General features: G+C 54.7%; 1 long non-coding RNA gene across 1 annotated transcript; it reads left to right on the top strand.

The window, feature by feature from the left end:
* The first annotated feature begins 2,276 nt into the window (after positions 1-2,276).
* Positions 2,277-23,216, top strand: LOC105238220. Its single transcript, XR_004619923.1, has 4 exons — positions 2,277-2,410; positions 2,982-3,210; positions 3,333-3,436; positions 20,129-23,216. It is a non-coding gene; the product is annotated as an uncharacterized LOC105238220 (long non-coding RNA).
* Positions 23,217-23,969: the final 753 nt, after the last annotated feature.

Genomic DNA, 23,969 nt, shown 5'->3' with positions numbered 1-23,969 from the left:
GCCTGGGCTCTGGTCTTAGGAACTTGGGGAGGAGTTAGGGCGAGAACAGCTTGGGACCTTCTCTCAGCCCCAGGCAGGTGGGATGGAGCCTAATCTGTCCCAGGGTATGGGCCCTGAACCTGCGGACAAGCCCAGGCTCCCCTTGCCTCCACAGCCTTGTAGGACTGAGGAGAGAGGGCCTTACCCACCTAGCATTCCAGACTGTGAGACTCCCCAGGCTCTGCCTGTCCTCCCCACTTCCCCAGCAAGCCTGAGTGGGGGAGGGGAGGGGTGCAGAGCTGCTAAAAATAGTAGCAGCAGCTCCAGCTACAAGTCTCCTTGAGGGGTCAGTGGAGCCCAAGGTTGGGGAGGAAAAGAACGGAGGGGGCTGCAGGGAGAGGGAGATACCAGCCTCAGCTGCGACCTGTGGTGCCTACACCCAGGGCCACAGTCCCAGGGTGCAGGGATCGAAGCACCCAGATATGCAGGGACATACGGACATGGACACCCAGGGAAAGACGGACAAGCCAGGTAGAGATGCACACTCACAGGGGTATTTGCACATCTGGGGCTTTTTCTTCCCAAGACCCTCAGGAATACCAGATAGGCCCAGCTGCGCAGCCCCGGCCCTCAGCCTCCTCTCCGGTCCCAACCTTGCTTTGACCTCCAAGCACTCTGCCAGGTTGGGTGTGTGGTTGCTTTGAGTTGAGAGGGCTAAGTCTTCGTCCCTGTCCCCTCCAGTCTCGTCTGCTTGAGGCCCAGGGTAGGGAAGGGCCAGTGGGCAGCATCAGGGATACAGGAGCAACAGAGACCGACTCAGGGTACCGCACAGGGGCTAGAGTCTCCGGAGCACCACCGCGACCCAAGCAGAGGGTCTCCTCCTGGCCGGGCCGGTAAGCCAAGAGGGCGATTGGGTGGAGGTGGCTGGACCCAGCAGGGCAGGACGAGGGCTCTACCAGGGGATGGGCAGGAAGTGAATGGGAAATGAGGGAAGGGGACCAAGGGGAGGCTGGATAAATAAATACACTAGTGACCTCTCCAGGCAATGCCTTGTTTCATCCCACCTTCACACCTCCTCCTGGAGATGCCAGAGGCTCTTCTGTCCTCAAAAGAAGGAGACTCTCTTTCCCCCATTTCCTCTAACCAGCCAGAAAATAGGGCCTCATGACAGGAGGGGGCCTACCAGCTGCCGGACCAGGTGTTTCAAATCACTAACACATCCCCTTGCTTGATGTAAATGATGTCTAAGACAGTGTCCATCAGAGCAGCAAGTGAGGGTCGAAGGCCCTTAGAAGCACCCTGAATACAGCGTTCATCCCTCTGTACTGCTCGTCTCACCTTCATCGTCAGACCTGGGCCAGCTGGTGCTCACTCCCCATCCCTGCCTCAACAGTCCTGCACCGGGCTCTTCCACAGACAATCAGCCCCTCCTGGTGCTGGACAGCTCTGGCTACCAGAGGACCACCACTCCAAGTGGGGCTTTTGGTTTCCTTCCATCACCACCCCTCTGATTTCCTTTGATCTCAATGCTATTCAATGAAAGAGGTGGGGCAGGCACCATGAACCCCCAAGGAAACTGAGGCACAGGAAATGACATGACTTGCACAAGATCACCCAGCCATAAAAAGCCAGTACTGGGTTTAAATCCTGGGGGTCCTGGTTCGCTGACGAGCACTCTTCTATTCTTACTTAGGGGATACCCCCTCCTCCCTGAGGCACAAGTTGGCTCTCCACACTGCCCGATAGCCCCCCTCCCAGGCTCTGGGACTCCCTAGGCACCTGCTGGCTGATGGGACCCAGGCCAGACACTCAGCAGGTGGCTGCTTGGGGGACAAAGGAGCTGGTGCTCAGCTACTGGGCTGGGAGGGAGGGAGGGAGAAGCTCTGAGGGGTGGGGGGAAGGGATCTGGTCTAGGAATGGGGAGAGGCAGGGTCTGCTTCTGTGCCTTTAATAGGGAGCAAGCATGCAAAGGGGGATAAAACAGCATGCAAATGAGCATCTGTGTGGAGGGGGTGCTCAGTGGTTCAAGCACTTTTCATAGGGGCTCTCCAGTTCTGTCCTTCCAGCCCGATGACCAGCTGGAAGGAGGGTCCTGAGGGTAGAGAGAGGAGCCCTTGGGGAGGGAAGGAGTGGGGGACCAAGGGAGATGCTGAGGTTGATGCCAGGGTGTCAGGATTCTGGCTGGGACCCTGGAGATTACAGGAGGCGTGGGGGAGGGTGTGGAAAAGGCGGGGGGGGGGAGGGAAGAGACCCACTGCTTGCATTCTGCAGCATGGACATGACTTGTTGCCGGGAGGGGCCCTGTAACTGCTGTGTTTGGGGGTTAGCAGACACCCAGTCCTAGGAAAGATGGGAAGAGTTGTGATGGAGGGCACCACGATGGCCTGGCCCAGGGATCCCAGAAGCTTACTGGACCTTCAAAGACCCATAGGTGAGCCCTCTAGCCTCAGACGAGAAACTGACCCGAGCAGTCCCTGGCTAGGTATCTCCTGTGCTTTCGAAGGCAAGTGGTTGGATCACGTAGGTGCTGTTTGGCATCTCATTTGTATCTCATTTTGTTAAAATCAGAGGGTCCAGGTCTAACTGGGAAGGAATCACAGCTGAGTTTAATACCCTCCAAACTGGGTTCCTTTAGGGCGATGATTCTGTTGTATTCCTACCTATCAAATCACCTGATAGGGGCTGAATAGAGGGTTGTTGAATGGAGAATGGATGGGTGGATGATGGATTGTCAGGCTAAGTTCCTAAGGGGAGGTTATTTAGCTTTTAGAGGACAGAGAGCCCTCTGGGCTGGTAGATCAGGAAAAGAGAGGGTGGGAGAACTGAAATAAGCAGAGGGACACAGGACAGCATTCCAGGAATGGAAAAATGGCTGAGAAAGAATGTGGAGGTTGGCCTGAACAAGGCATGCGCGGGGTCTGGGGTTCACCTTAGAATCTGCACCCAGTCTCTCCGTTGCCCCCCTTTCCATGACCACTCAGTTTCTTCTCATCTCCTGGCAGAGTCTCTTGTCCTTGCTGGGCCCAGCCAGGACCTCCCCCACCCCCCTTCCCGCCAGCCTGCCTGCCAGCAAGGCTGCAGACTGCAGCTGGAGACCCGGATTGTTGTTGGAGAAGCGGTCGGTTTGTTTGCTCCAGAGCCTGCCGAGAAATCTCAACAATCAATGGCCAACAACACTGCTGGCGGCTGCAGCATCGATCTCCCCTCCCAGGGCTGGCAGCTGGGTGGCAGGTAGGTAGGTGGAGGGAAGCTGGGGCAGGCTTGGCACCTGGCCCTGTCTAGGAGCTGAGTTGAGCTTCAGGCAAGTTTGGGCTTTCCTGCCTGGTGGGAGGGGTGGGGTGGGGNTTCACCAGGGGCGCCAAGACCAAGATTCACTTGACTCCCATCCTCGTGCTCTGTCCTGGTCTCCAAGTGTCAGAAAGAATGTTTTATTCGTTGCCGCTAAGAACTGAGCAAGGTAAAATGTCCCTAATCTACAGCAGCAAGGACTGAGGGTAGACATCAGGAGGATAAGCCACTGTCATCGTCAGAAATGTGCAAGAAGAAAGTTAGGCACCATTTATGGATCTGTGTGACACCATGGGCTTGACCTTGGCCCGTAAAAATGCAGGTAGTAACTTCTATCTGGAGATGGTATGAGGACTAAAAGAGCTAAGGTATGGAAAGCACTTAGTACAGTGCCTGGCACATAGTTGGCACCTAATAAGTGTTTGCTAGTGTTGTTGTTGTTGTTATTATGGTGATGATGGTGAGTTATAGTCCCCCTGGTTCCCACGTGCTTGTACTAAAGCTTTGCCTCCGGCTGGGGGGGGGGTGGACAGAGTGCTCTCTGCAGCCAGGCTTTGCAAAACAGGCAGGCACTGTGGAGTAGCCTGGCTACTTATTATCTGTGAAGCCCAGGGTCAGTGACTTAATCTCTCTGAAACTCAGTTTTCCCATCTGTAAAGTGGGGGAAAACTAGTCTCTTGTATTAAATAGAAAAAGCATGTGAAAGTCTTCGTCTGAGGGTTCTGGGCCCGGCCTCACACTTCAGTTCATGCTTGTGAAATGCATGAGAGAATTGTGAATACAGGTACTCCAGGGACTTCTTTCAGGAGATGTGAAAGCTTTGTGGACATGAATTACTATGATCTTGGATGACTCCCAAGCCCCTGCTTTCCCATTCAAGGGCTCAGAGCTGCTCCTGAGGTTTCATGTTGGTCCCTCCGAGCTTTGTGAGGATGACTGACGCTGAGATCGATGAGGAGGATGTGGTGAGAAGCCAGATGACATGGAGTTGCCCCTCCCTTACATCAGTCCTTAATTGCATACAGGGCACCTCTCTCAGCCAGCAGAGGTGGTAGGCAGGTGCTGTGGGAGGGAGTCGAGAAGACTGGGCTCCGGGCTTACCTCCACCACTGTCTGCCTGTGCAACTCTCATGAAGTCATTCAGCATGTATTTCATGTCTGTCATGGGCTAGGCTCTGTGCCACTGGGGACACAAGCAGCAGGGGCATTAAGGGGTGGCTGGAGAGAGGCTTTAGCTTTCTCAGAATGGCCATCAGCATCCCACCCTCAAGCCACCTCAGGCTGACAACGTGACAGCATAATTTGTGGAACGAAAAAACCAAGTCAAGGCTATAATTTACAGTGGGGATAATTGGCCAACTGTTAGGAAAAGGAAAAAATCCTAACATACAATCTATGTAAAAATAGTGTGCTTGCTACGCAAACTCAGCCTCAAGGCACAGTCTCAGCTGCCATGCACCGACCTCTCCTTTCTGACCCTGAACTTCTTCCAAATAGGAATTCGGGAACTGCCCCAAGGGAGAGGGGCTGAGCAAAACAGACGTGGTTGCCTCCTTTCTGAGTTCAGTGTTGCTCCTTGGAGAGAAGTGTCAAGCAGCTAGGCACTCGTGACCCCACAAGATGGGTAGATTGATGAGGGAAGGCAGGGGATGGTGGGAGGCGGAGAGTCCCCTGACCCAGGCTGGAGGTCAGGTTTGGCTGCCCCTGAAGAACCATAGGTATGTAGGTATGTAGGTATGTAGGTATGTAGGTATGTGCTGAAGAATTGGAGGAAATGCCAACCAAGGCAAAACCCAAAGCATGAGATGGAGTGAGATTGGCCCAGGAGGGGAGAAGAATTTCAGGCAGAAGGAATGGTAAGAGCCCAAAAGCTGTTGAGAACGTGGATGGTTTGGTAGATTGATTGGCCTAGCTGGGTGAGTGGGTTTCCTAGACCTGGTGGTTCCTGCTGGAATGAGTCTGGAAGGGGCCTTGAAGACCCCCTAGTGCCTTTCCCTCACCTCCCAGCTGCTGACCATGGCTAGCAGCATTGTCTTCCCTGCTCCCCAGACTCTTACTTACAGATCCTGGCTCTTTCTCCCTCAGAGAAGGCCAGGAAGCTGGGGACCTAGAAATCTGCATGACTTGACAAGCTCCTTTGGAGGCCCTGATGTGCTCCTAGGCTTGACAACCAACAGTTTGGTGCAACTTTACATTGAATGCTCCAGAAAGTGGAGACTCAGAGAGGGAAGAGGCGTGCCTTAGGCCACCCAGGGGGTCTGGGCTCTTAACCATGAGGGCTGAGAGCTTCCTTCATTAAAGTAACTCCTACCTATAGGCCTTTTCTCACATCTTTCTTGTTTGGGGGGTGGGGTACCCAGCTCTGACACTTCTGCCCAGGCGGGGGCGCAACATCCCTGAGCCGAGACCAGGCAGCACACGCGGCCCCAACGGACTAGGAGGGATGGGGACAAGAAGGGTGGGAGCAGTCTGGAGGGCTTGGACACCTACGTCTGGGTGAAGGGAGGGGCTAAGGAAGTAGACATTCAGAATTCCTCCCACCATTCAGGCAGCCAAGGTGGGAGGGGCACAAAAGCTCTAATTAAGCCCAGTTTCTAATTAAGCCCAGCCCCTGTGTCACCTCACTCCCCATTATTGTCCCCAAGGCATTTTAAGCTGCCACCCTGCTGAGGAGGCTGGGATGGCCACCAAGGCCTGCCAAGCCTGATGAGCTTAGACCCAGGAGGGGCAAGAAGCCAACCCAGACTTCCCTTCCTTCCAGTCCATGGCAGTCTCTGGGTCCTCTAGTCTCCTCAGAAGCCTAGGGGAGCCTCTTGTCTACCATGTCTACCTCTGGGGATCTAAGTGAAATCTAGACTGCCTCCCATGGGGCCTTATCCCCAGCAGCCACTTCCTGACCCCAAAGTGCCAGACTGTGGGGCAGGGAGCAGGACCTGGTTTGGGCATCGAGGCAGCCCCCAGACTCTGAAATGTACTGTTTGAATCCCGCACCTCCCAACGAGTCTGCAGGAAGCAGCAATTACCATTTTGGGTTAAGGTAGCCCTGGTTAGTTAACCCTTTCCGCACTGGGACTCCTGGAAGCCAAGCGCTCCTCCTTCTCTCCTTCCTCCTCCAAGCCTTGCCTCCAAGACACCATCCCCTAGTTCTTGGCAGAGGGAGCAGCTCCCCGTGCGGTCCCTTCTCTCCCTCTTCCCGCCACACACTCTCATCAGAGTTTAGAGACTGGAAGCATTGGGTCCAAGGTCACATGGCCAGGGAGGCAGCCTCTGCCCCGGGGAGACCGAACCCCACCCCAATCTGTACCATTTCCACCTTCACAATCTCCCCAGGCCACATTCACACACGCAGAGTTTAATTAACTTTATTGATATTCAGAAATTAGGAGAATGACTAAAGGTAATTGCTCATTAAAAATCATTAAACTGACACAGCAGGCCCATGCACATGCCACCCCTCCCGAACTGCTTTCCTCCCACACTGTGGGAGCATCGCTGGGGCACCATCCTCTGGGCAGGAGGGTCATGGTGCCCACAGTGCCCCTCAAGCCAGAGACTGATCTTGCCACACCTTTCCCCCACCCTGAAACTGCAGGGTTGGGGGGCTGGATAGGGGTTGAGCCAGGCCCTGGGTGATCTCACCCTTCCCCCAACTTCCAAGGCCTCCGACATCTGGGGCCCTTCAGCCACTTCTGGGGCACTCCCAGGGGCATCTCATGGCCTGCCCAGAGCTGTGTCCCTCAGCCTTTGTGTGAGCAAAGCTGGGGGGGGGGGCGGCAGTCTTGAAGCCACAAAGCCTCGTGCTTCACCACCCGGGCTTAAAGGCCTCACAGCCCCAGGCCTTTACTGCTCGAGGCCTGCCTTCTCATTGCTGGAGCCCCCAGGAGCCCCAAGATAGCCAAACGCACTGCCTCTCAATGAGACAACTCAATACTCCAACCACTAGGACCTTGAATCTCCACTGAGATGGAGGAGAAAGCCAGGGCTTGCCCTGGTCCAGGTCCTCTTTCCTCATGCTTGCCACTGTAGGGCTGCTTCCTCTTCTCCCTTGGGGAGCGAAAATAAAGGTCTTACCCAGCAGGTGAACTCCTACCCCATATACCCCTTGGGCAGGTGGCCCCATGGGCATTGGAGAGGTCCAGGTGGGTCAGGGAGGGACCCTGGCTGGGGGCACACAGGCTCTTGGCCACAAAGTGGACAGATTTCTCCCAACACTTGCACCCATGCCCCCAGTGGGGATCCCCCAACTCCCAGCCACACCAGCCATCCTCCTGGAGACCCGCAGTCTCACTCCAGCTCTGCAGGGAGCTCTCTGGCAGAGGCTGCACGGCACACTATTGGCCTTGCACACTCCTCACACCGGCTCACTGCTGAGCCCTCACCCAACATCCAGACCTTCTGAGGTGCAGACATACTTGGACCTGTTATTCCAGACACACTTGGCCCCGATTCACACATTCACACTCAGACCCACACACCCACAGACGAGGCTTCAGACCCAGGCACTGAGCCCCAGGGGAGGTATCCAGAGCAAGACGTGGCCAGACCCCAAGACAGATCTTGGACTCCCAGGGACATCCTCTGATGGCTGGGCCAAGATGTAGTCTTCTCCCCTCCTCTCCCTGCCCCCAGCAGGGTGGGGTTTTCCCGGACTCCTTCTCGCGCCCCCACCCCCGAACGTGAACACTAGGTTCTGAGTTCTGGGCACCAAGGGAGGACCAGGCGTCAAGGGATGACCAGGCGTGGGCAGCCAGGGGGCGGGGCGAGGACGCCCCAACGCGTGAGACCCTAGCCGGGGGCTCAGAGAACAGCTTCTGCATCCCTGGGGACGCAGAGCGCAGAAAACTGCCATCCAGGGGCCCAGCCTGGGCCCGGCCCCGCTGCCCTGACCTCCGACGTGGTCTGAAAAGATCGAACGAGGATGTTAGAAACTCCCACCTTTTCCCCACTCCACATCACAAGCTACGAACCGTATACTTTGAGGGACGGTGGGTCCCAACTCCAAGCAATGTCCCGGCGAATCCACCAGCCGACCGGCTGCAGTGTAAGAAAGACCTGGGCGTCCGTAGCTTTGATGAATGCTTGTTTGAGCCGGGGCGGCAGGTCCCGTCGAGACTTGGAAACCTTCCTTCCCCGAGGCACAGAGCCGTCAACCTCTCCCCAACACTCCCTTGCTGCTCACTTCATGGCCAAGCTTCTCTCGACCCCGGACCAACGAAGTTGGAGACCGGACTGTGAGCAGAGGACCGGGGGCAGCAGGGTGGGGTGCCGGTCCTCCCGCTACGAGTCTGCGGCCGTGGGGTGGGAGGGGACTGAGCAGGAGGGCAGGCCCGGAGGGAGGAAGAGCTCTGGGAGTGTGCAAGGGGGAGGGAGAGTGCGAGGAAACGACTTCGGGGAGGAGGTGGTGCAGAGTCCTTAGCCCCAGACCTCAGCTTCTGCAGCCCAGATCAGAGCGAGTGGCCGAATATGGGGCCCCGGGTCCCCCGAGTTTCTCCCTGGAATTGTACTCTAGGTTCCGACTTCGGCGTGGCAGCGCGAAGCGGAGGGAGGTGAACGACATCCCAACCCCGGCTGTGGCCGCCATCGGGTTCCGTCCCTCCGCAGTGAGGACGCGAGGGGCCCCGTTACGGGCAGCAAAGTCGAGCGAAGTTTGGCGGGCAGTAGGGGAGGCGGGACCGCGGGCGGCCAGCAGGACCATCCGGACTCACCGCCCCTTCCCCTCTCTCCCTTCCTGCACGCGCCCCGGAGCTGCTAGACGCCTGGAGTGTGGCGAGGTAGCGCTCGGGTGAGCGCGTGAGTGTGTGCGGGGAGGGGGTGGCGTGATGAATTGCAGCAGAGAAATCGCATTAGATCCGGCGAGATGATTAAAGGCGAGGTCTTGGCCGGGCGCGAATGGCGGGAGCCACGGCAGCTTCCCGCCGGTTGGAGCCCGCGCCCCGCCCGGCTCGGCCGGCGCGGGGTCCAGCGCAGCCGGCGGAGCGAGGTGCTTGCGCTGAGGAGCCAGATGCGCGGAGCTGGGCGGCGGTACGGTCCTCTCTTCCCACCCCCGGAACCGCCCCCGCCCCCGTCCTGCCGCCGGACGCCGGGGTCCCTTACCGTGAGCCAGGAGCGCCAGCAGTGAGGGCAGGAGCAGCAGGGCTACCGAGCGCATGGTGCCGGTTGCGGCCGCGCCCGGGGTCGGAGCTACGGCGGGGAAACGGGGGGGCTCGGCGGGGCGTAGGCGCGGGGGACAGAGCGGGGTCCTGGCGGGTAGAGGGAGAGGGGCCGCCGCCGCCGCCGCCGCCGCCGCCAGCGCCTGGACAGAATCAGCACCACGGCCAGCGCCTGGCGTCGGCGCCGGGGATCGCCGCGCGGGGCTGGGGGCGGGGGCGCGGGAGGAGCGGTTTACCGTAAAGTCTCAAGCAAAGGCGCACAAGACCCGGAGGCCGGAGCACAGGCTCCCGCGCCGCCGCCAGCTCTGGGGAAGAACTGCCCTGCTAATGTGGGCACACGGCCCCCTCCCTTCCGCTCTGCCCACGCCCAGCCAAGCCTGCCACCCTCCCCTATTAGCAGCCTGCCAAGGAGGTGGGGTCCTCACCTGATTCTCCGTGAGAGAGCAACCCCCTCTCCACCTCACTCCACCCCATCCTGGTACCTGCGGGCACCAAGGGTGACCTGGGAAGACATTCTCGAGTGAGGCAGCTGGCGAGGCCCGCATGCCCTTGTGGCAGCTCCGTCTTGGGCTGATAATGAAGATGGCTTTTGAGAGTACAAAGGACAATAAATTATTACTTTGCGCTCAATAAATGCCAGGGCTCCAGGCAGCTGCATCAGCAGCAAACTGTGCTCACAGAAAAGCTTAATTATCCTGATATTATAGTTAAAAGCCAGTGGTACTCGTGTCCTGGGAAGACATTCTTCGCAGGAGGCAACTTGGGCCAACTTGTGGACAGCTGAAGGTAGTATCCTGGGTCCCCATGCAGCTCAGGATCTCCAGGACCCTGTTTTGGCAACAGGCCCCCTGCCTCCCCACCAGGACCAGAGAAACCAAAGTGACAGCCAATGAGAGCAGACCCTTTATGCCAACCCCACCCACTTTCCTGGAACTGGTGGAGAAAATGAGGCAGGCATGGATGGTGGGAGGATTTCCCTAGGGCTATTTTAGATAGAGACTTGAAGGAGTTCTCAGGGGGGTAGCCAGGGAGGCTGTATCATTCAGGGACATGGAAAAATAAACTTCCATGGCTCCGCTTGGGCTCAGGAGCTCCAGTGAGTCATAGGGCAGCAGAAAGGGCAGTCATAGCTGTGTCATTCTTGAGGCTATTTAGACCTAGGGGTTTCTGGTCCATAGGTAGGCTCACTTAAAGAGCTTCAATGGCTACAATGGGACATGACCATGTGACTGATGATATTCTCTGTGGAAGAGGAGGGCTGAATTCCCTGTGGCCCCAAGGGAGAAGGACGGCTTTTTGATTAGTGCTTTTCACATGAACTTGGCTCTTCCCCAAAGCCTTCAGACCCTAGTCCTTGTCCAGTGCCCTTCCTGACTTCATCCTGGAAGCAGGTGGCAAGACTTCTACTCTTAAGTCTCATTCCTCAGAGAGTCTTTTGATCCTTACTACCTCCACAGTCCTCCAGCTCAGTGCATCAGCTTCTCTCCAGATCCTCTTCCTGTGGGCTCTGGGGAGTCGCCTTGAACAGAACCACCACTATAAAGAATCCTAGGCAGCAGGCAGGTGGCTTGTGGAATTATCTGAGGGAGTCACTGGGAGAGGATTGCTGGACAGTCTTCTCAAGAAGCGGAGAAAAAAGAGGATAGTAGCGGAAGATTGGCAGAAGGGAGGGAATTGACAAAAGGATCAGAGGTGAAGAGAGGAAGCCACGAAGGTTGCAGAGGAGAGAAAAAGAGTTGTCAGCAGAGGAGGGAGGTGGAAGGTTCTGTGGCTGAGGGAAGTTTGGGAAAATGCTGGCACATGGCATGAGAGTCCTCCTTTCCTCTTTAAAGGTATTCCCAACCTCCTTCTTGATTTCTGTCCCCTCTGGACTTAGTAGCTCCGGAAAAGGAGGATGAATCATGACCCAGGGATGAGCCTTGTATGACAGGATGATTCTTGGGGTTTTGGAGGCTGTTGGCAGCCTTGTCTCCTGGCAGCTGGGCTGGGCAGTACTCACAAGAAGGAACCACACAGGAACTTGCTGTGTCTCCTTCCCTATTGCTTGAATAAGGTAGGCATTCAGTAGGGGGTCCAATGGAGACTACAAGTCCCAGAATGCAGCACTCTGTCCTGAGCTCAGAGGATGGGTGTGTACTGCATTATGGGAAGAATAATGTTCCCTGGTTGTCTCTCCCTTCTAAAGATGGTCAATGTGGCCTCTGTGCAATGGGTTCCCAGTTAGGTTGAGGCAGAGACTGGCCCAGACTGGGAAGCAGTAGAGTTTTTGTCAAGCACCCTGTCTATGTCCTCTAAGAGACCCATTCTGCCCAGGGCTCAGCATCAACCACAAACTGAGGACAACAAGATGTCCTGGGGGGGGTATTCAGCTCTATGCTGCCTGCTTATAGTGTACTTAAGTCATATACACATTTGGAAGTGGCAGCCTGAAGACTTGCAAGGCTCCCTTCACTCGTCTCATTTCTCCCATTCTCTTTGACTTCCACCTGGCTCTTTGCATCCGGATGACCCTTGTCTATGTAATTGCTTAATCGTCTGTCTTCTGCATTAGCTGTCAACTCTGCGAAGGCACAGAACATTCTGTCTCCTTCATTCCCAACCTAGCTCAGTGCCTGGCACATAGAGGGTGTCTCATAAATATCTGTGAATAAATGATACGGCAGTAGTGGAGGCAGTGTTGGTGAAGGAGGAGTGTCTAAAGCCCAAGGCATGTCATTGGTGCCAAATGAGTGCTGTTGAGTTAGTGGAGAAGGAGACAATTTCTCCTTGTGGTGGTGAGGGGAGGTCATTGAAAGCTTCACACAGCAGACAGGTGGACTGAAACCAAGTCTTAAATAAGTTTTATGTTTCAGTCAGTGGAAAGGAAGAGGGAGGAGATCCAAAGTTGAGGGAGTGGCGTGTGCAAAGACAAAGCAGTGGAAAATGGGAGATAGTCTGGGGTCAGTGAGAAGGCTGGCTCTGATGGTGCGGGATGTCCTTGTAGAGACATAAGAGGAAGGGTGGGGTGGGCTTGTGGCCAGATGTTGTGGTCGTCTGAGCTGCAGCACATCCTTGGTGGCTATACTGAAGGATTTATCTCCTCACAAAGACAACTGCACCCAAACAAGGGAGTCTGGAATTATTAAGCTGGGGTTTCAAGCACCGTAGCAAGTGGTAGTAACTGAGAAGAGTTCAGGGCTGACTCCGAAGGTTGGAGGGTGGGGGTCTGAGTTACAATGGCTGCGTTAGGACTGAGGGCCAGAGAGAGGGAAATGGGGCTCTCTAGTCCCAAGGACCTTGCAGCCTCTGCCCAGACAGTGCCAGACAAGCAGCCCACATCCCTGGAGAAGCCACTTCCAAACAGCCCATCAATTTGTAGGATCACAGACGCACTGGTGACTTATTTTGAAGTCTCTGCCTTCAAATGGATGACACTTGCTTTCTGAGTGAGAGGAGAAGAAAATCAGTCTCCTCCAAGATAGCTCTCAAACCAGAGCTGCATCTTCCGTGGAGCCCAAGGGGTTTGGGGGGCTTCAGGGAAGCAGGGGCAAGACACTGCCCCCTGACTCCGGAGATTCCCAGGGGCACAGAGCTGCCTGCTCACCTCTACCCACTCCTCAGAGGGGTTCCCGGCCCTGGCAGCATCTTGAACGGTCTGGGATACTATGCTCCGGCCGGCCTCCTGGAGTACCCGAAGTCAACCCTTTGAATTTAGGGGTAGGAGGAGGGCCCTACCCTGATAAATGGAGAGTCCTGGCACCTGAGCATTTGCTCCCGCTGCGGGAGCAGGACCACACCAGCTGTAGCAAGAGCCCAGGATGGATGGAGACAGCAGCATAAAGTGGTTTGATGTGAGCTGCTTTCCATCTCTAAACCAAGGCCTCCAGCCTGCCCATCACCCCCAGCCAAGGCCTTTGATCCTCCACAGCTCCATAAATGTTTAATGCCACTGGCTGGGCAGAAATGAGGCAGGTGCTGGGACAGAGAGACTGGGAATAGGACTTAAAATCCACAATGTTGGCTAGATTATTTTCACGTAGGAGCCCTGGGATGGGTGGGAGGAAGCCTTCCCCCTCCATGTGACAGAAGTCCCAGGGTTCAAGTTTGTGGCACTAATAAAGGAAACTCTTTGAAAACTCACCAAGGGGCTGAAAATAAAATGAATAATCAATTGCAAAAGCCCAATCCCGAGTTTGATTGAAGGAGAAAGATGGAAAGTTAAATGACAATCAAATGCAAATACAGCTCAACAAACACCACAGCAATTACCAGGCGCAGGAACCACATGGTGATTGCAGGCAGCAGGGGTTGGCAATTTGGAAGCCTGGGCCTGTGCAGAGGTGATGGGCGTGGGGCCGTTTTAATGGACAATTAAATAGATGCAAAAAAACCCCTGCATCTATTTTGCATATACTGCTAATGAGTGGGGATCCAGAATCCCGGCATCCAGAGGGAGGCTATGCCAAGGTCTGTAGCTGCCTCTGCACCATTTCAGAATAGAAGAGGCCCCAAGTGCTTGGGATGTGAGACCAGGGGAGGCGCATGAATCAGAGGACCTTGAGAGGGTCACTCAAGTCTCATTGGAATCTTCACACCAGCTGGTGCTGGAGGGATGAGGGTTGAAGCTGAAGGGAGCCCGTGGGGTCCTCCAGGAAAAGGCTTAAGGTGTTGGCCTTCCAACAGCCCAAAGGCCCAGTGAGAGCAGCCTTCTTCTCTAGATTTGCATAATGTTTTGCATCTCATTTGAATGCTATTAATTTGGTGTCAGGCTAGGTTGGCACGGTGTAGAAAAGAGAACAGCTGGCCTTCTCCTTCCCCTCTGTACCCCGAGGCTCACCCTGAGCATAGCCCTCCCTAAAATGGGGAGAATGAGGCCTCCCCTTCCACCACCACACCCCAACATTCCCTGGCACTTGGAAGGTCCTTGGGTGAAGCCAGCTCCCAAAGGCCAAGGCTGCCTGGGCAGTGTGGGCCACCTGCAGAGTTATACTGAAGGAAGAAGAAAGGATCCCTTAAGGTCACTCTCACCAGACCCACAGATACCATGGGAGGATGCTGGCAGCCTTCTCCCCAAGCAATCAAGGTGGCTTGGCTTGGAAAGGGTCCAAGGATAATAACCAGGAGAGGGAGGGAACGAAGACAGGTGATAATCCCAGAGATATATAGAGGGCTCTAGAAATAAAATTCCCTGAACTTAAAATTTCTAGTGCTTGAACTTACATAAAATACATCTGTCCAGAGGCATTGGGTTCACGGTGGGGTGGCTCTGGGGCTGGGGCCCTGGTACCAGGATGATGGACGTGTGATGAGGGAGTGGGTCACCAGTTAGGGTGAGCCCCTGAGAAAGAAGGAGAAAGCCGTGTGTGTATCCTGTGGCCGCCCCTGGCAGCTGGGCCTCAGGAAGCTACAGTCAGCTGGGGGTGAGGGTGGGAAGAGCAATGCTCCCCAGGCTTGCTCAAAGGCATCTTAGTTCTTCCCTATGTGGAACCAGTTAGGATGTCCAACTGACTTCTTGCCTGGGTGGTCTGTCCTGGAATCTTGGTCAATAGATGTGGGAGTGTTCATGCACAGGACAAGCAAGGAGAGGTGCCGCTGACCAAAAGGTGGTCTCCTTTCGTCTTCTACCCGACAGAATCCTAGGCCAACTCCCCCCACTTCTGAGAACTAGGGCAGGATGAGGGTGGGGGGAGAGTGAACAAATATCGCAGCCAGATTGACCTCACACCGCTGTCCCAAACAGTACTCACTCCGGGTCAAGCCATAGCTGGGGGCAAAAGAATGCTCCATACCCTTTTTATGATGGAGGCAAGATTGGGGGGGCTGCTTTCAATAACGTGAGAGGATAATTGAGCTTTCCCCTTTGAGGACGCCCAGGCCTGAAGCTTGGGCATTACGTAAGGAATGGACTCATAACTGGTTCATATTTTATGGAAAGGTCTCAAGTATTGCCTCTTTGAAAAGATTGCCACACAGGGGCGCCTGGCTGGCTCAGTCAGTGGAGTGTGCGACTCTTGATCTCAGGGTTGTAAATTCAAGCCCCACGTTGGGTGTGAAGATTACTTAAGAATAAAATGTTTAGGGGGCGCCTGGGTGGCTCTGTCAGTTAAGTGTCTGCCTTCGGTTCGGGTCATGGTCCCAGGGTCCCCGCGTTGGGCTCCCTGCTCAGTGGGGAGTCTGCTTCTCCCTCTCCCTCTGTTCCCTGGCTCGTGCTGTCTGTATCTCAAATAAATAGAATCTTAGAAAAAGAATAAAATCTTGAAAAATAAATAAACAGATAAACAATTAAAAAATAAAAAGATTGCCACGTGCGTTTAAAGCAGATTCACAAAAATTTAGTATATTCTCATTTTTTTTTTGGAAGTTAGCCCCTGAATCCAATGGGCTGTTCCAAACCTCTAAAAATAAGAATACTAGCATAAATTTATTTCTTGCTGTTACTGGGCGTTGGGTTGGGAGATTTAACCACACGCTTGCAACAATCCTCTGTTTTTGTCCCTATTGTACAGATGAGGACACGGAGGCCCTGGGCATCTGACTGATTTGGAGGCGTTCACGGTGAAACCAAGATGTACTAACAAGGCAGAGCAGAAAGGCAGAGGTGCCGCTGGGCCTTTGCAGGGGCAGGTGTGGGAGGGACCTCAGGCTGCCTGAACCTCTGGCCTGTGTCCTGGGTTCACTTTCAGGGGGCCTGTGCCTACTTCTCTCCTCTGGTGCAGTCAGTGGAGAGTAGGCTGCTTCGAATAGGTGAGGGCTGGTCACTTATTAACGTATTCATTAGGCAAATATTTATCAAGCATCCACTGTCCTAAGTGCTGGGGGGACAGAGGTGAGTGAAAACAGACGTTGGCCCTGCTGGCTCAGAGGTCACAGTCTAGAATGGGAGACCTAACCCACAACCACCTAACCAAATACAAACTGTAACATATCAGTGCTTGGAGAGGGTCGCAGCGCTGTGGAGACCTACACCGGGGGTCTGACCTCGTCAGGGAGGGCTACCTTGAGAGGTGATGATGAAGTGGAAAGCCGCAGGAGGAGAAGGTGTTAACTTGATTGAAGAGGGAAAGGAAGTGCATTCCATGCAGAGGGAACAGCATGTGCAAAGTCCTGGAGTCAGGAGGACTAAGAGTTGATTAGTGTGGCTGGATCGCAGAAAAGAAGGATGTGGTGGGATGTGGCTAGAGAGGTAGGCAGGTGTAGAGCTCCAAAGTTTAGCGGGGCTGTACACGATCTACTCTCCTCACCTGCCCGTATGTCCATCCATTCATCTGTCCATGTGTTCCCTCATCCTACCCAACTAGCCCATCCAGTTCGTTCATCACCCTCTCGCTCATTTGTTTACTGAATAAGGGAACATCTTTTTGTGCTGGGACCTGAGGGGAATATGGAGAGGTAGAGCTCTCAAGGAGCTCCCGGACCAGGGAGGGGAGATAGAGGCTCAACTCAGTATAATGCGGCATGTCTCTGTCTACGGGGTGCTTGAACAGGGTAATAAAAGCCCTAGAGACTGTCTCCCGTGGTTCAAGTTTCCTAAGGCGAGGCAACATCGTCCCCTCCACGGGGATCTTCCAGCCGCATGGCTCCTCCTGACATCCAGTCTCATTCCTTTCTGGTACAAAAGTAGACCACTTCCTACCACCCCAGGGTGGGGAGTGTTTCCGATATTTGTTTGCACTGACCCTTCTTTGGGGTCTCAGAGGTCTCTTTGTCTCAGGAGAACACAGGGGAATGTGGCCAGGTCTCCCTCAGGTATCAGAATCCAGCTCCAGACGCTTCCTTTTCTGGGCATGAAAATAGGACAGAAACCCCGGACGTCCCTCAATTCTAGCCATGCACTTCCACCCTCCACTCCTCCTTGAACTACTTGTCCTCTGCTTGTGACATCACAATGGTCTCTATGGCAACTGATTGTGAGGTCACCAATCCTTAAAGCAACAGAACCTGTGGACAATGGCCTGGAGGAGAGAGGGTGAATGCAAAATGCAGGGCCGAGAGGGAAACCATCTCCTCCCGGGAAAGGGCCACCCAAGGCCTCTGGGAGGAAGGAGGGTTCTGCTTCAAGCCCCTTTGTAGAGAGGAGTAAAAACAGTTTCTTGGTCTTGTCCCTCACTGGAAAGCTTCTACACTGACACGGAACCCCTCCAAAGTTGCCCATGAAGGGAGAACTTTGTGTAATCTGGCTCAGATGGGCTGTAGAACCCGATAGGGCTGCTGAGCGGCGTCCTGGGATCGCTGACTTGGCCCCGTGTACCACTGGGCAGTGGAGGCGGGAGTGTGGTTCTGGTCTCAGCCCCACTGACTCAGAGGGTCTGGCCAAGGCCTGACATATGTTTGAGCCTTGATTTCCCCCTCAGGGAAGGAGCGAAGGTGCTAAGGAGCCTTGTTTCCGGACTTAGAGGATAAGCAACAGATTGGCTTAGGGCTGTTGGGCCTGCCCTCCGTCTTCTGTGAGTGAGTGGGGGGAAGTGGCTGTGAGGGGAGAAGGCTGGAGGTCGGCACACGCGGGGTGTTTTTGGATAGGCTGGGATGCCCGCTGGTTTCTCTGAAGCCATGTTAGTGGTTTGTGAGAGCAGGACCCCCTGGAGAGGGGGACCGCGCGTCAAAGGGCTGAGGGGCGTTGGTGCCCAGGCTTGGAAGTCAGGTCTGGGTTCAAGTAATCCCAGTCTCATGCTTGCCTTAGGTAAGTTGCTGGGACTCTCTGGGCCTCCACTTCCTTATTTAGAAAGGGAAAACAGGGCTGCCTGGGTGGCTCAGTCGGTTAAGCATCTGCCTTCGGCTCAGGTCATGATCCTGGGGTCCTGGGCTTGAGTCCCACACCGGGCTCCCTGCTCAGCCGGGAGCCTGCTTTTTCTTCTCCCTCTGCTGCTCCCCCTGCTTGTGCTCTCTTGCTCTGTCAAATAAATAAATAAAATACAAAAAAGAAAGAAAGAAAGAAAAAGAAAGAAAGGAAGGGAAGACAGTGCCACTTGCCTTTCAGAAAGGTATTCAGTGAGATAACCGTAGGAAGTCTTGGCACAGAGTAGAGACTCAGTAAATGCTTGTTACAGTCACTCTGCTATCCCCTTAGCTCTTAGCCTGGGGTTTTGCATAGTGTATGTGCGTCGTTAATGCTTGTGACTGTCAGTGCAGCATGAGGAATAGCGGACAGTGCTCAGAGTGGGGAAGGCAGCGGGCCTGAGTTTCACTCCTGCTCCTTACAGCCCGCACACGCTGAGGGCGCGGTGGGTGGTGGCAGCTGCCCTCCATCTCCAGGAGGCCTGTTTCGGCACAAGCCCCACAGTTTCCGCTCACTGTCAGCTTCAAGGAAACGAGAGTCAATCCATGGCCTGTCCAGTACCGGAGAGTGAGTGAGCCTCGAGGCCGGGGCATCAGAATGGCAGCCTCCCCAGGAAGGGGTCACCCCTCCCCAGATCCCTTCAGTGTGGATACCCAGCTCATGCCGGTCACAGGCACTGGGGCGCCGGCTGGCTTGGTGCTCCTTGAAGTCAGGCCCGAGCAGTGTCTCGAGCATCAGTGAAGCCCAGGCCAGGGCCTGGCATGTGGCAGAGGCTCGGTGCGTGGAGTTAGACGGTGTCTTAGTGGTCACGTGCTGGCTAACATGTTGTGAGCACACCCCGTGCCAGGCTCTGTTCTAAGCTCTTTGCGTGTTGTTTAGCCGCACAGGAACCTATGAGATAGATAATATTATCTGTCTTTATTATTTTTTTTAAAGATTTTATTTATTTGAAACAGAGAGGGAGAGAGAGAGAGAGCACGAGTGGTGGGGAGGGGCAGAGGGACAAGCAGACTCCCGATTGAGCAAGGAGCCGGATGCGGGGCTCAATCCCAGAACCCTGAGATGATGACCTGAGCCCAAGGCAGATGCTTAACCAGCTAAGCCACCCAGGCGCCCCAATATTATCCGTCTTTAAAATGAGGAAAGAGAGCCTAGGAACACAGCCCAAGGTTACACAGCTGGTAAGCAACGATGAGGCTGCGATTTGAACTCAGGCTCCCTAGTTCTAGAACCTACGTTCTCCACCCCCACGGTCTCCCCAGCCTCAGGGGCCTGTCCCTCCAGTGTGCCATACTCGCCACCCTGAATTCCCTCCCCCACCTCTCCCTCCCGCTCCAGGCTTCTTCCGGCTGAGCCTGGATCCAGTGCAGCCCAGTGCAGAAAGCAAATTCTCCCCCCCTCCGGCTGCCTTCAGCCATCTGCCTCCCCCTTGCTGGAATAAAGCCATGACCACCGAAGCCACCGCCAAGCCCAAGCCACCGGCGGATCCCTTGCCTATTTCAAGTCCTCCTAAAGCTTGTTGAGTTCTTAACTTATTAAAGATAAGCACATGGAAATAGGGAGCAAATCTCTTTATTTATGACATAATCTCCAGCCCAGAAAAGCGGCAGGAACAGTGTTGCCTATATTAGGGAACCAATAGGAAAAAAATCAATTAGATCTGCCAGAGCGTTTCGCTATTAACTTTCTTCTGAAGTTTCTCTTAAGGCTGGCCATGGGGGTCCTGACAGCCACAAGCTACAAGAGAGAGGAGAGCTTTGCAGGGACAGAGCAAGGAATGTCGCAAGGAAGGCAGCAGACCAGGTTCCTGGACGGGCCTGGGAGTCTCTCCATCCAGGGTCTCCTTCAGAGCCCTCCAAAGCTCAGCCAGGAAGGCCTGAGGTCGGTTCAGCCTCTATGCTCCTTGCTGCGTGTCAGCTGGTGTCGTCACAGGCAGCGCGTTATTCTTTGCTTCTTGCAGACCTGAACCCCAAGCCTGATCACATTTCTGCCAGATCCTTGGAGGGAAGGCTCTCCTTCTTCCTGGAAGAACATTCTTCTGGACGGGCTCTTGTCGACTGATCTTTAGTGGAGCTGTCTACTGCGGGTGACACCGCCCAGGACCTGCAGCCAGCCCGTGAGGTCCTCCTGCTTCTCCGCCGGCCTCCAGGAGCAACTTCCAAGCTGTGTCCCACACGTAGGGCTCTCCCTTGTCCCCGAGAGCCTGCAGCAAGGGGGATGTCCTGGCTCCCATAGTAACCCAGGCTTCATCTCCTCGAAGGCAGGGGATCATGGCTCATTCACCAGTGTTTCCTCGGGGGCTCAATAAATATTCATCGAATCGATAATTATGATAATAATAACTCCATTGATTGAATGCTTACTCTGTGCCAAAGCTGAGAAAGGCAGATGCTTTTTTACCTAGGGTAGGACCCTTCTGCTTCTCTCTGAACTACAAGAGGCTTCCAGTGTTTCGTCTTATTTTCTAGCCAGAAGCAGAGGTGGCGGCAGCTCTGCGAAGTATCCTAATCCCCACCTTACTGAGGAAACACACGCAGGAAGAACCAGCTGGTCCAGGCTAACAAGTGAATGGTATGCTCTATCCCTCCACTTTCAGTCATTTGGAAGTCCTCCTTGAGGTCTAACCTAAACCCTTTTTGTTGCAACAGCACCAATCCCTTCTCTGTCCCGTGCAAACATCCCCCAGTTGAGGATCGCCTGCCCGCTCTTTGCATGGGTTGGTCTGCAACGAATATTAAACACGAAACCTCACAGAGGCCAGCCTTGCAGGGCAGGCAATGAACCAACCCTCCTCATGCCTGTTCATTATTATAATTAATATTGAGCCGGGGTTGGTGGCGACCTCGCCCTCACCAGGTATCTGGGCTATTTTAGAAGCTTATTCAGATCAATGACAGACAGCTCCAAATAGATAAACTCCCTGCCATCCAGACGAATCAATTGTAACACTGCCGTCACAACAAGCCCAAGAAATCAATCTGATTTCAGGCGACATGGTAACTCAGCCCTGGGCAAGCGGGTTTTAAATTCCGCGTGGCCAAGACGCAGCTTCCTCTGCGCACTGGAACACCCCGCACGTTCGCAGCCAGTGTTGCAGGCTCACAGGTGCCCAGGCAGGCCCGCAGAGGCCTCAGGCCAAGGGGGCGGTCCCACGGAGGGCAGGATGACTGGGAGGTCATGTGACCTTGAGGAAGGCTCTTGAACCCCCAGACCCAGGAGGAGCTGACTCAGACCCGCTGTTGGGATCCTTGTTTTGCTGGCTTCAGCTCCGTTTTTTCTGCTGCCTTCTGCAAAAACCAAGCCTGGAGGACTTTCTGGGCTGTCTCACAAATCAGGGAGCCGCAGAGGTGGTCTGCCTACCTCAGGCGGCAGGACAACTGCCCTTCTTGGTCTTGGAGATGGGATTTGTCCATCTAGCGGGGCAGCAAAAAAGCTCAGCAGAGCAGAAACAGCCTTTTATTGGGTGCTTACTTTATGCCCAGGCACTATGCTAAGTATTTTATACCCCATCTTAACCCTCACAGCAGCCCAAAGAGATAGGGAGCAATTCTCCACATTTTGTAGAAGAGGAAACCAAAGCTCAGAGAAGTTAAGCAACTCATCCTGAGTCACACAGCCGGTAGGTGATGGAGGCTGGATTTGAACCCACATCTGTTAGACTCCCTTCCCTAAGCCCTTAGCTACCGACGCTGTCTTAAAGATGACACCAGACTTGCCCTCATTCTCCCCCCTCCCTGGATCCTGTCAGGTTAAATGAAGTGATTGCTTTTCCTCCAGGCTGCCAGGGAAGGGAGATTCTCTCAGGCGTTCTCACAATCAGCAATTGTTCCTGAACTTTCACCCTGTGTTCTAGGTACTGAGTTGAGGGTGTTGAGGAGGCAGGAGGGTCAGGAGGCCAAGCTGGACATCTTCCCACATTTCAGCATGGATTCCCTTTCCCTCCCCCAGTCCTGTTAATATATCTAGGTGGTGATGGGTGGGGCCTGAGACAGGCAGCTGGGTGTTCTAAATGGCCAAGGTCAGGGCTTTCCAAATATATTCTAGCCAAGAAACTCTCTACTCGGATGATACCTTATGAGGAAGACAAGGATGCAAACAGATGAAAATGGAGCTGGTCAGCTGGCAATAGGGACCTGGGAGCCCTCCTCCTCGACCCTTCTCTCGCCCCCCATAGCAGCAGTCTGCTCCCCCACCCCCCCCACCCCTCGCCTTGCCCGCCTGTCCCAGCCTTCCAGCTGCTTCAGTTGAGCCCTGGGCCTGGCTGATTTTCCAGCCCCAACACTGCCTTTCAGCCACAAGCTACCTTGAGCCTGCTCTGGATTTAGAGCCTGGTAATTTAGGTGCTAAGTGGGCAAAGACACCCCTGGCCCCAGGAAGGCCACATATCCATCTCCTTCGGGGTTAGCCTTGGGCATTGTGGGGAGGCATAGATCTGGGGACCAGATGGCCCTGGATTGTGAAGGGGGTCTTCTGTCTGTCCTGGGGAGCAAAGGGCCTGGGCTGGCCCTTGTGGGAGGTGGACGCCTTTTCATCAAGCTCAGCCCCTGATGTCCTCCCTGAGGATGGCTGGGACGTCTGGATTCTGCAGCCCAGCAATGGAGAGTGACACACAAGACCACACGGCTAGCGGCCAGCGAGTGACAGGAGCAGACTCACACCCAGGCCCATGTGGCTCCACAGGGGCCACGATTGTCTGCATTCTCTCTTCTCCAGACAGTGGTTGCCGCCCCGCCCCCCACTTTCTGCATAAAATCATCAGCCCTTCCACCCACCAAATATGCAATCTGGGGAGGAACTCAAATCGTAGCAGGAGGGAATGGGATTAGATACTGGAAGGACTTCCTGACTCATGAGCTCGTGTTCTAGGACAGGATAGGCGGCAGGCAGGGTGCTCTCTCCCAAGGGTTTTCAGGTAGGGTCCCAGTTCATCTGTGCCCCTGCGGTTCCCACTTCCCGAAAGGTACTGAGAGTCAAGAATGATCTCTGCTGGGGGCGCCTGGGTGGCAGCGTTGTTAAGCGTCTGCCTACAGCTCAGGGCGTGATCCTGGCATTGTGGGATCAAGCCCCACATCAGGCTCCTCTGCTATGAGTCTGCTTCTTCCTCTCCCACTCCCCCTGCTTGTGTTCCCTCTCTCGCTGTCTCTATCTCTGTCAAATAAATAAATAAAAAATCTTAAAAAAAAAAAAAAAGAATGATCTCTGCTGTGCGTGGCTTTGTCTTTTATTTTTTGAGTAGGTCATAACTGCGGACGGTTCCAAACATAAAGGGTCGGAAGTGTATTTGGTGAAAAGCCTCCCCCCCACCGCGGTCTCCCAGTTCTCCTCCCCAGAGGCAAGCACATATTATACGTTTCCTGTCTGGACATATGCAAGCAAATAGGGACACATATTCTCTTTCTTTCGTCCTAGTTTTAATACACAAGATGTAGCACACCCTTGCACACTGTTCCGTGCCTTGCTTTTGTCACCTGACAATATATCTTGGAGATTACTCCGAATCAGTACGTAAAGAGCTGCGCGACTCTTAGGTGTCTTTTTATGGTCACAGGCTTCTGGGGGCTCAGAAGTAATCACATCTGGTTTGATTAACTTCACATTTCCATTTACGACGTCCCCGCCCAGAGAGCGCAGGAAAGCTCTCCAAGGTTACGCAGCAAGGACTAGGGATGCGCGTCGGCTTCCCCGGTCACCTGGGCCCCAGCTCCGTGCCCCCGGCCTCCTGGAGGCTGCGCGCGGGCCCAGGCGGCGGGGGGGGGCGGGGGGGGGGGGAGGCCAGGAAGCGGGGGTCTCTAATTGAAATG

This window comes from Ailuropoda melanoleuca, chromosome 13, assembly GCF_002007445.2.
Source record: "Ailuropoda melanoleuca isolate Jingjing chromosome 13, ASM200744v2, whole genome shotgun sequence".
NCBI classification, from domain to species: Eukaryota; Metazoa; Chordata; class Mammalia; order Carnivora; family Ursidae; genus Ailuropoda; species Ailuropoda melanoleuca.
The sequence above is the reverse complement of the archived record's forward strand: the minus strand, read 5'-3'. Positions and strand labels throughout refer to the sequence as shown.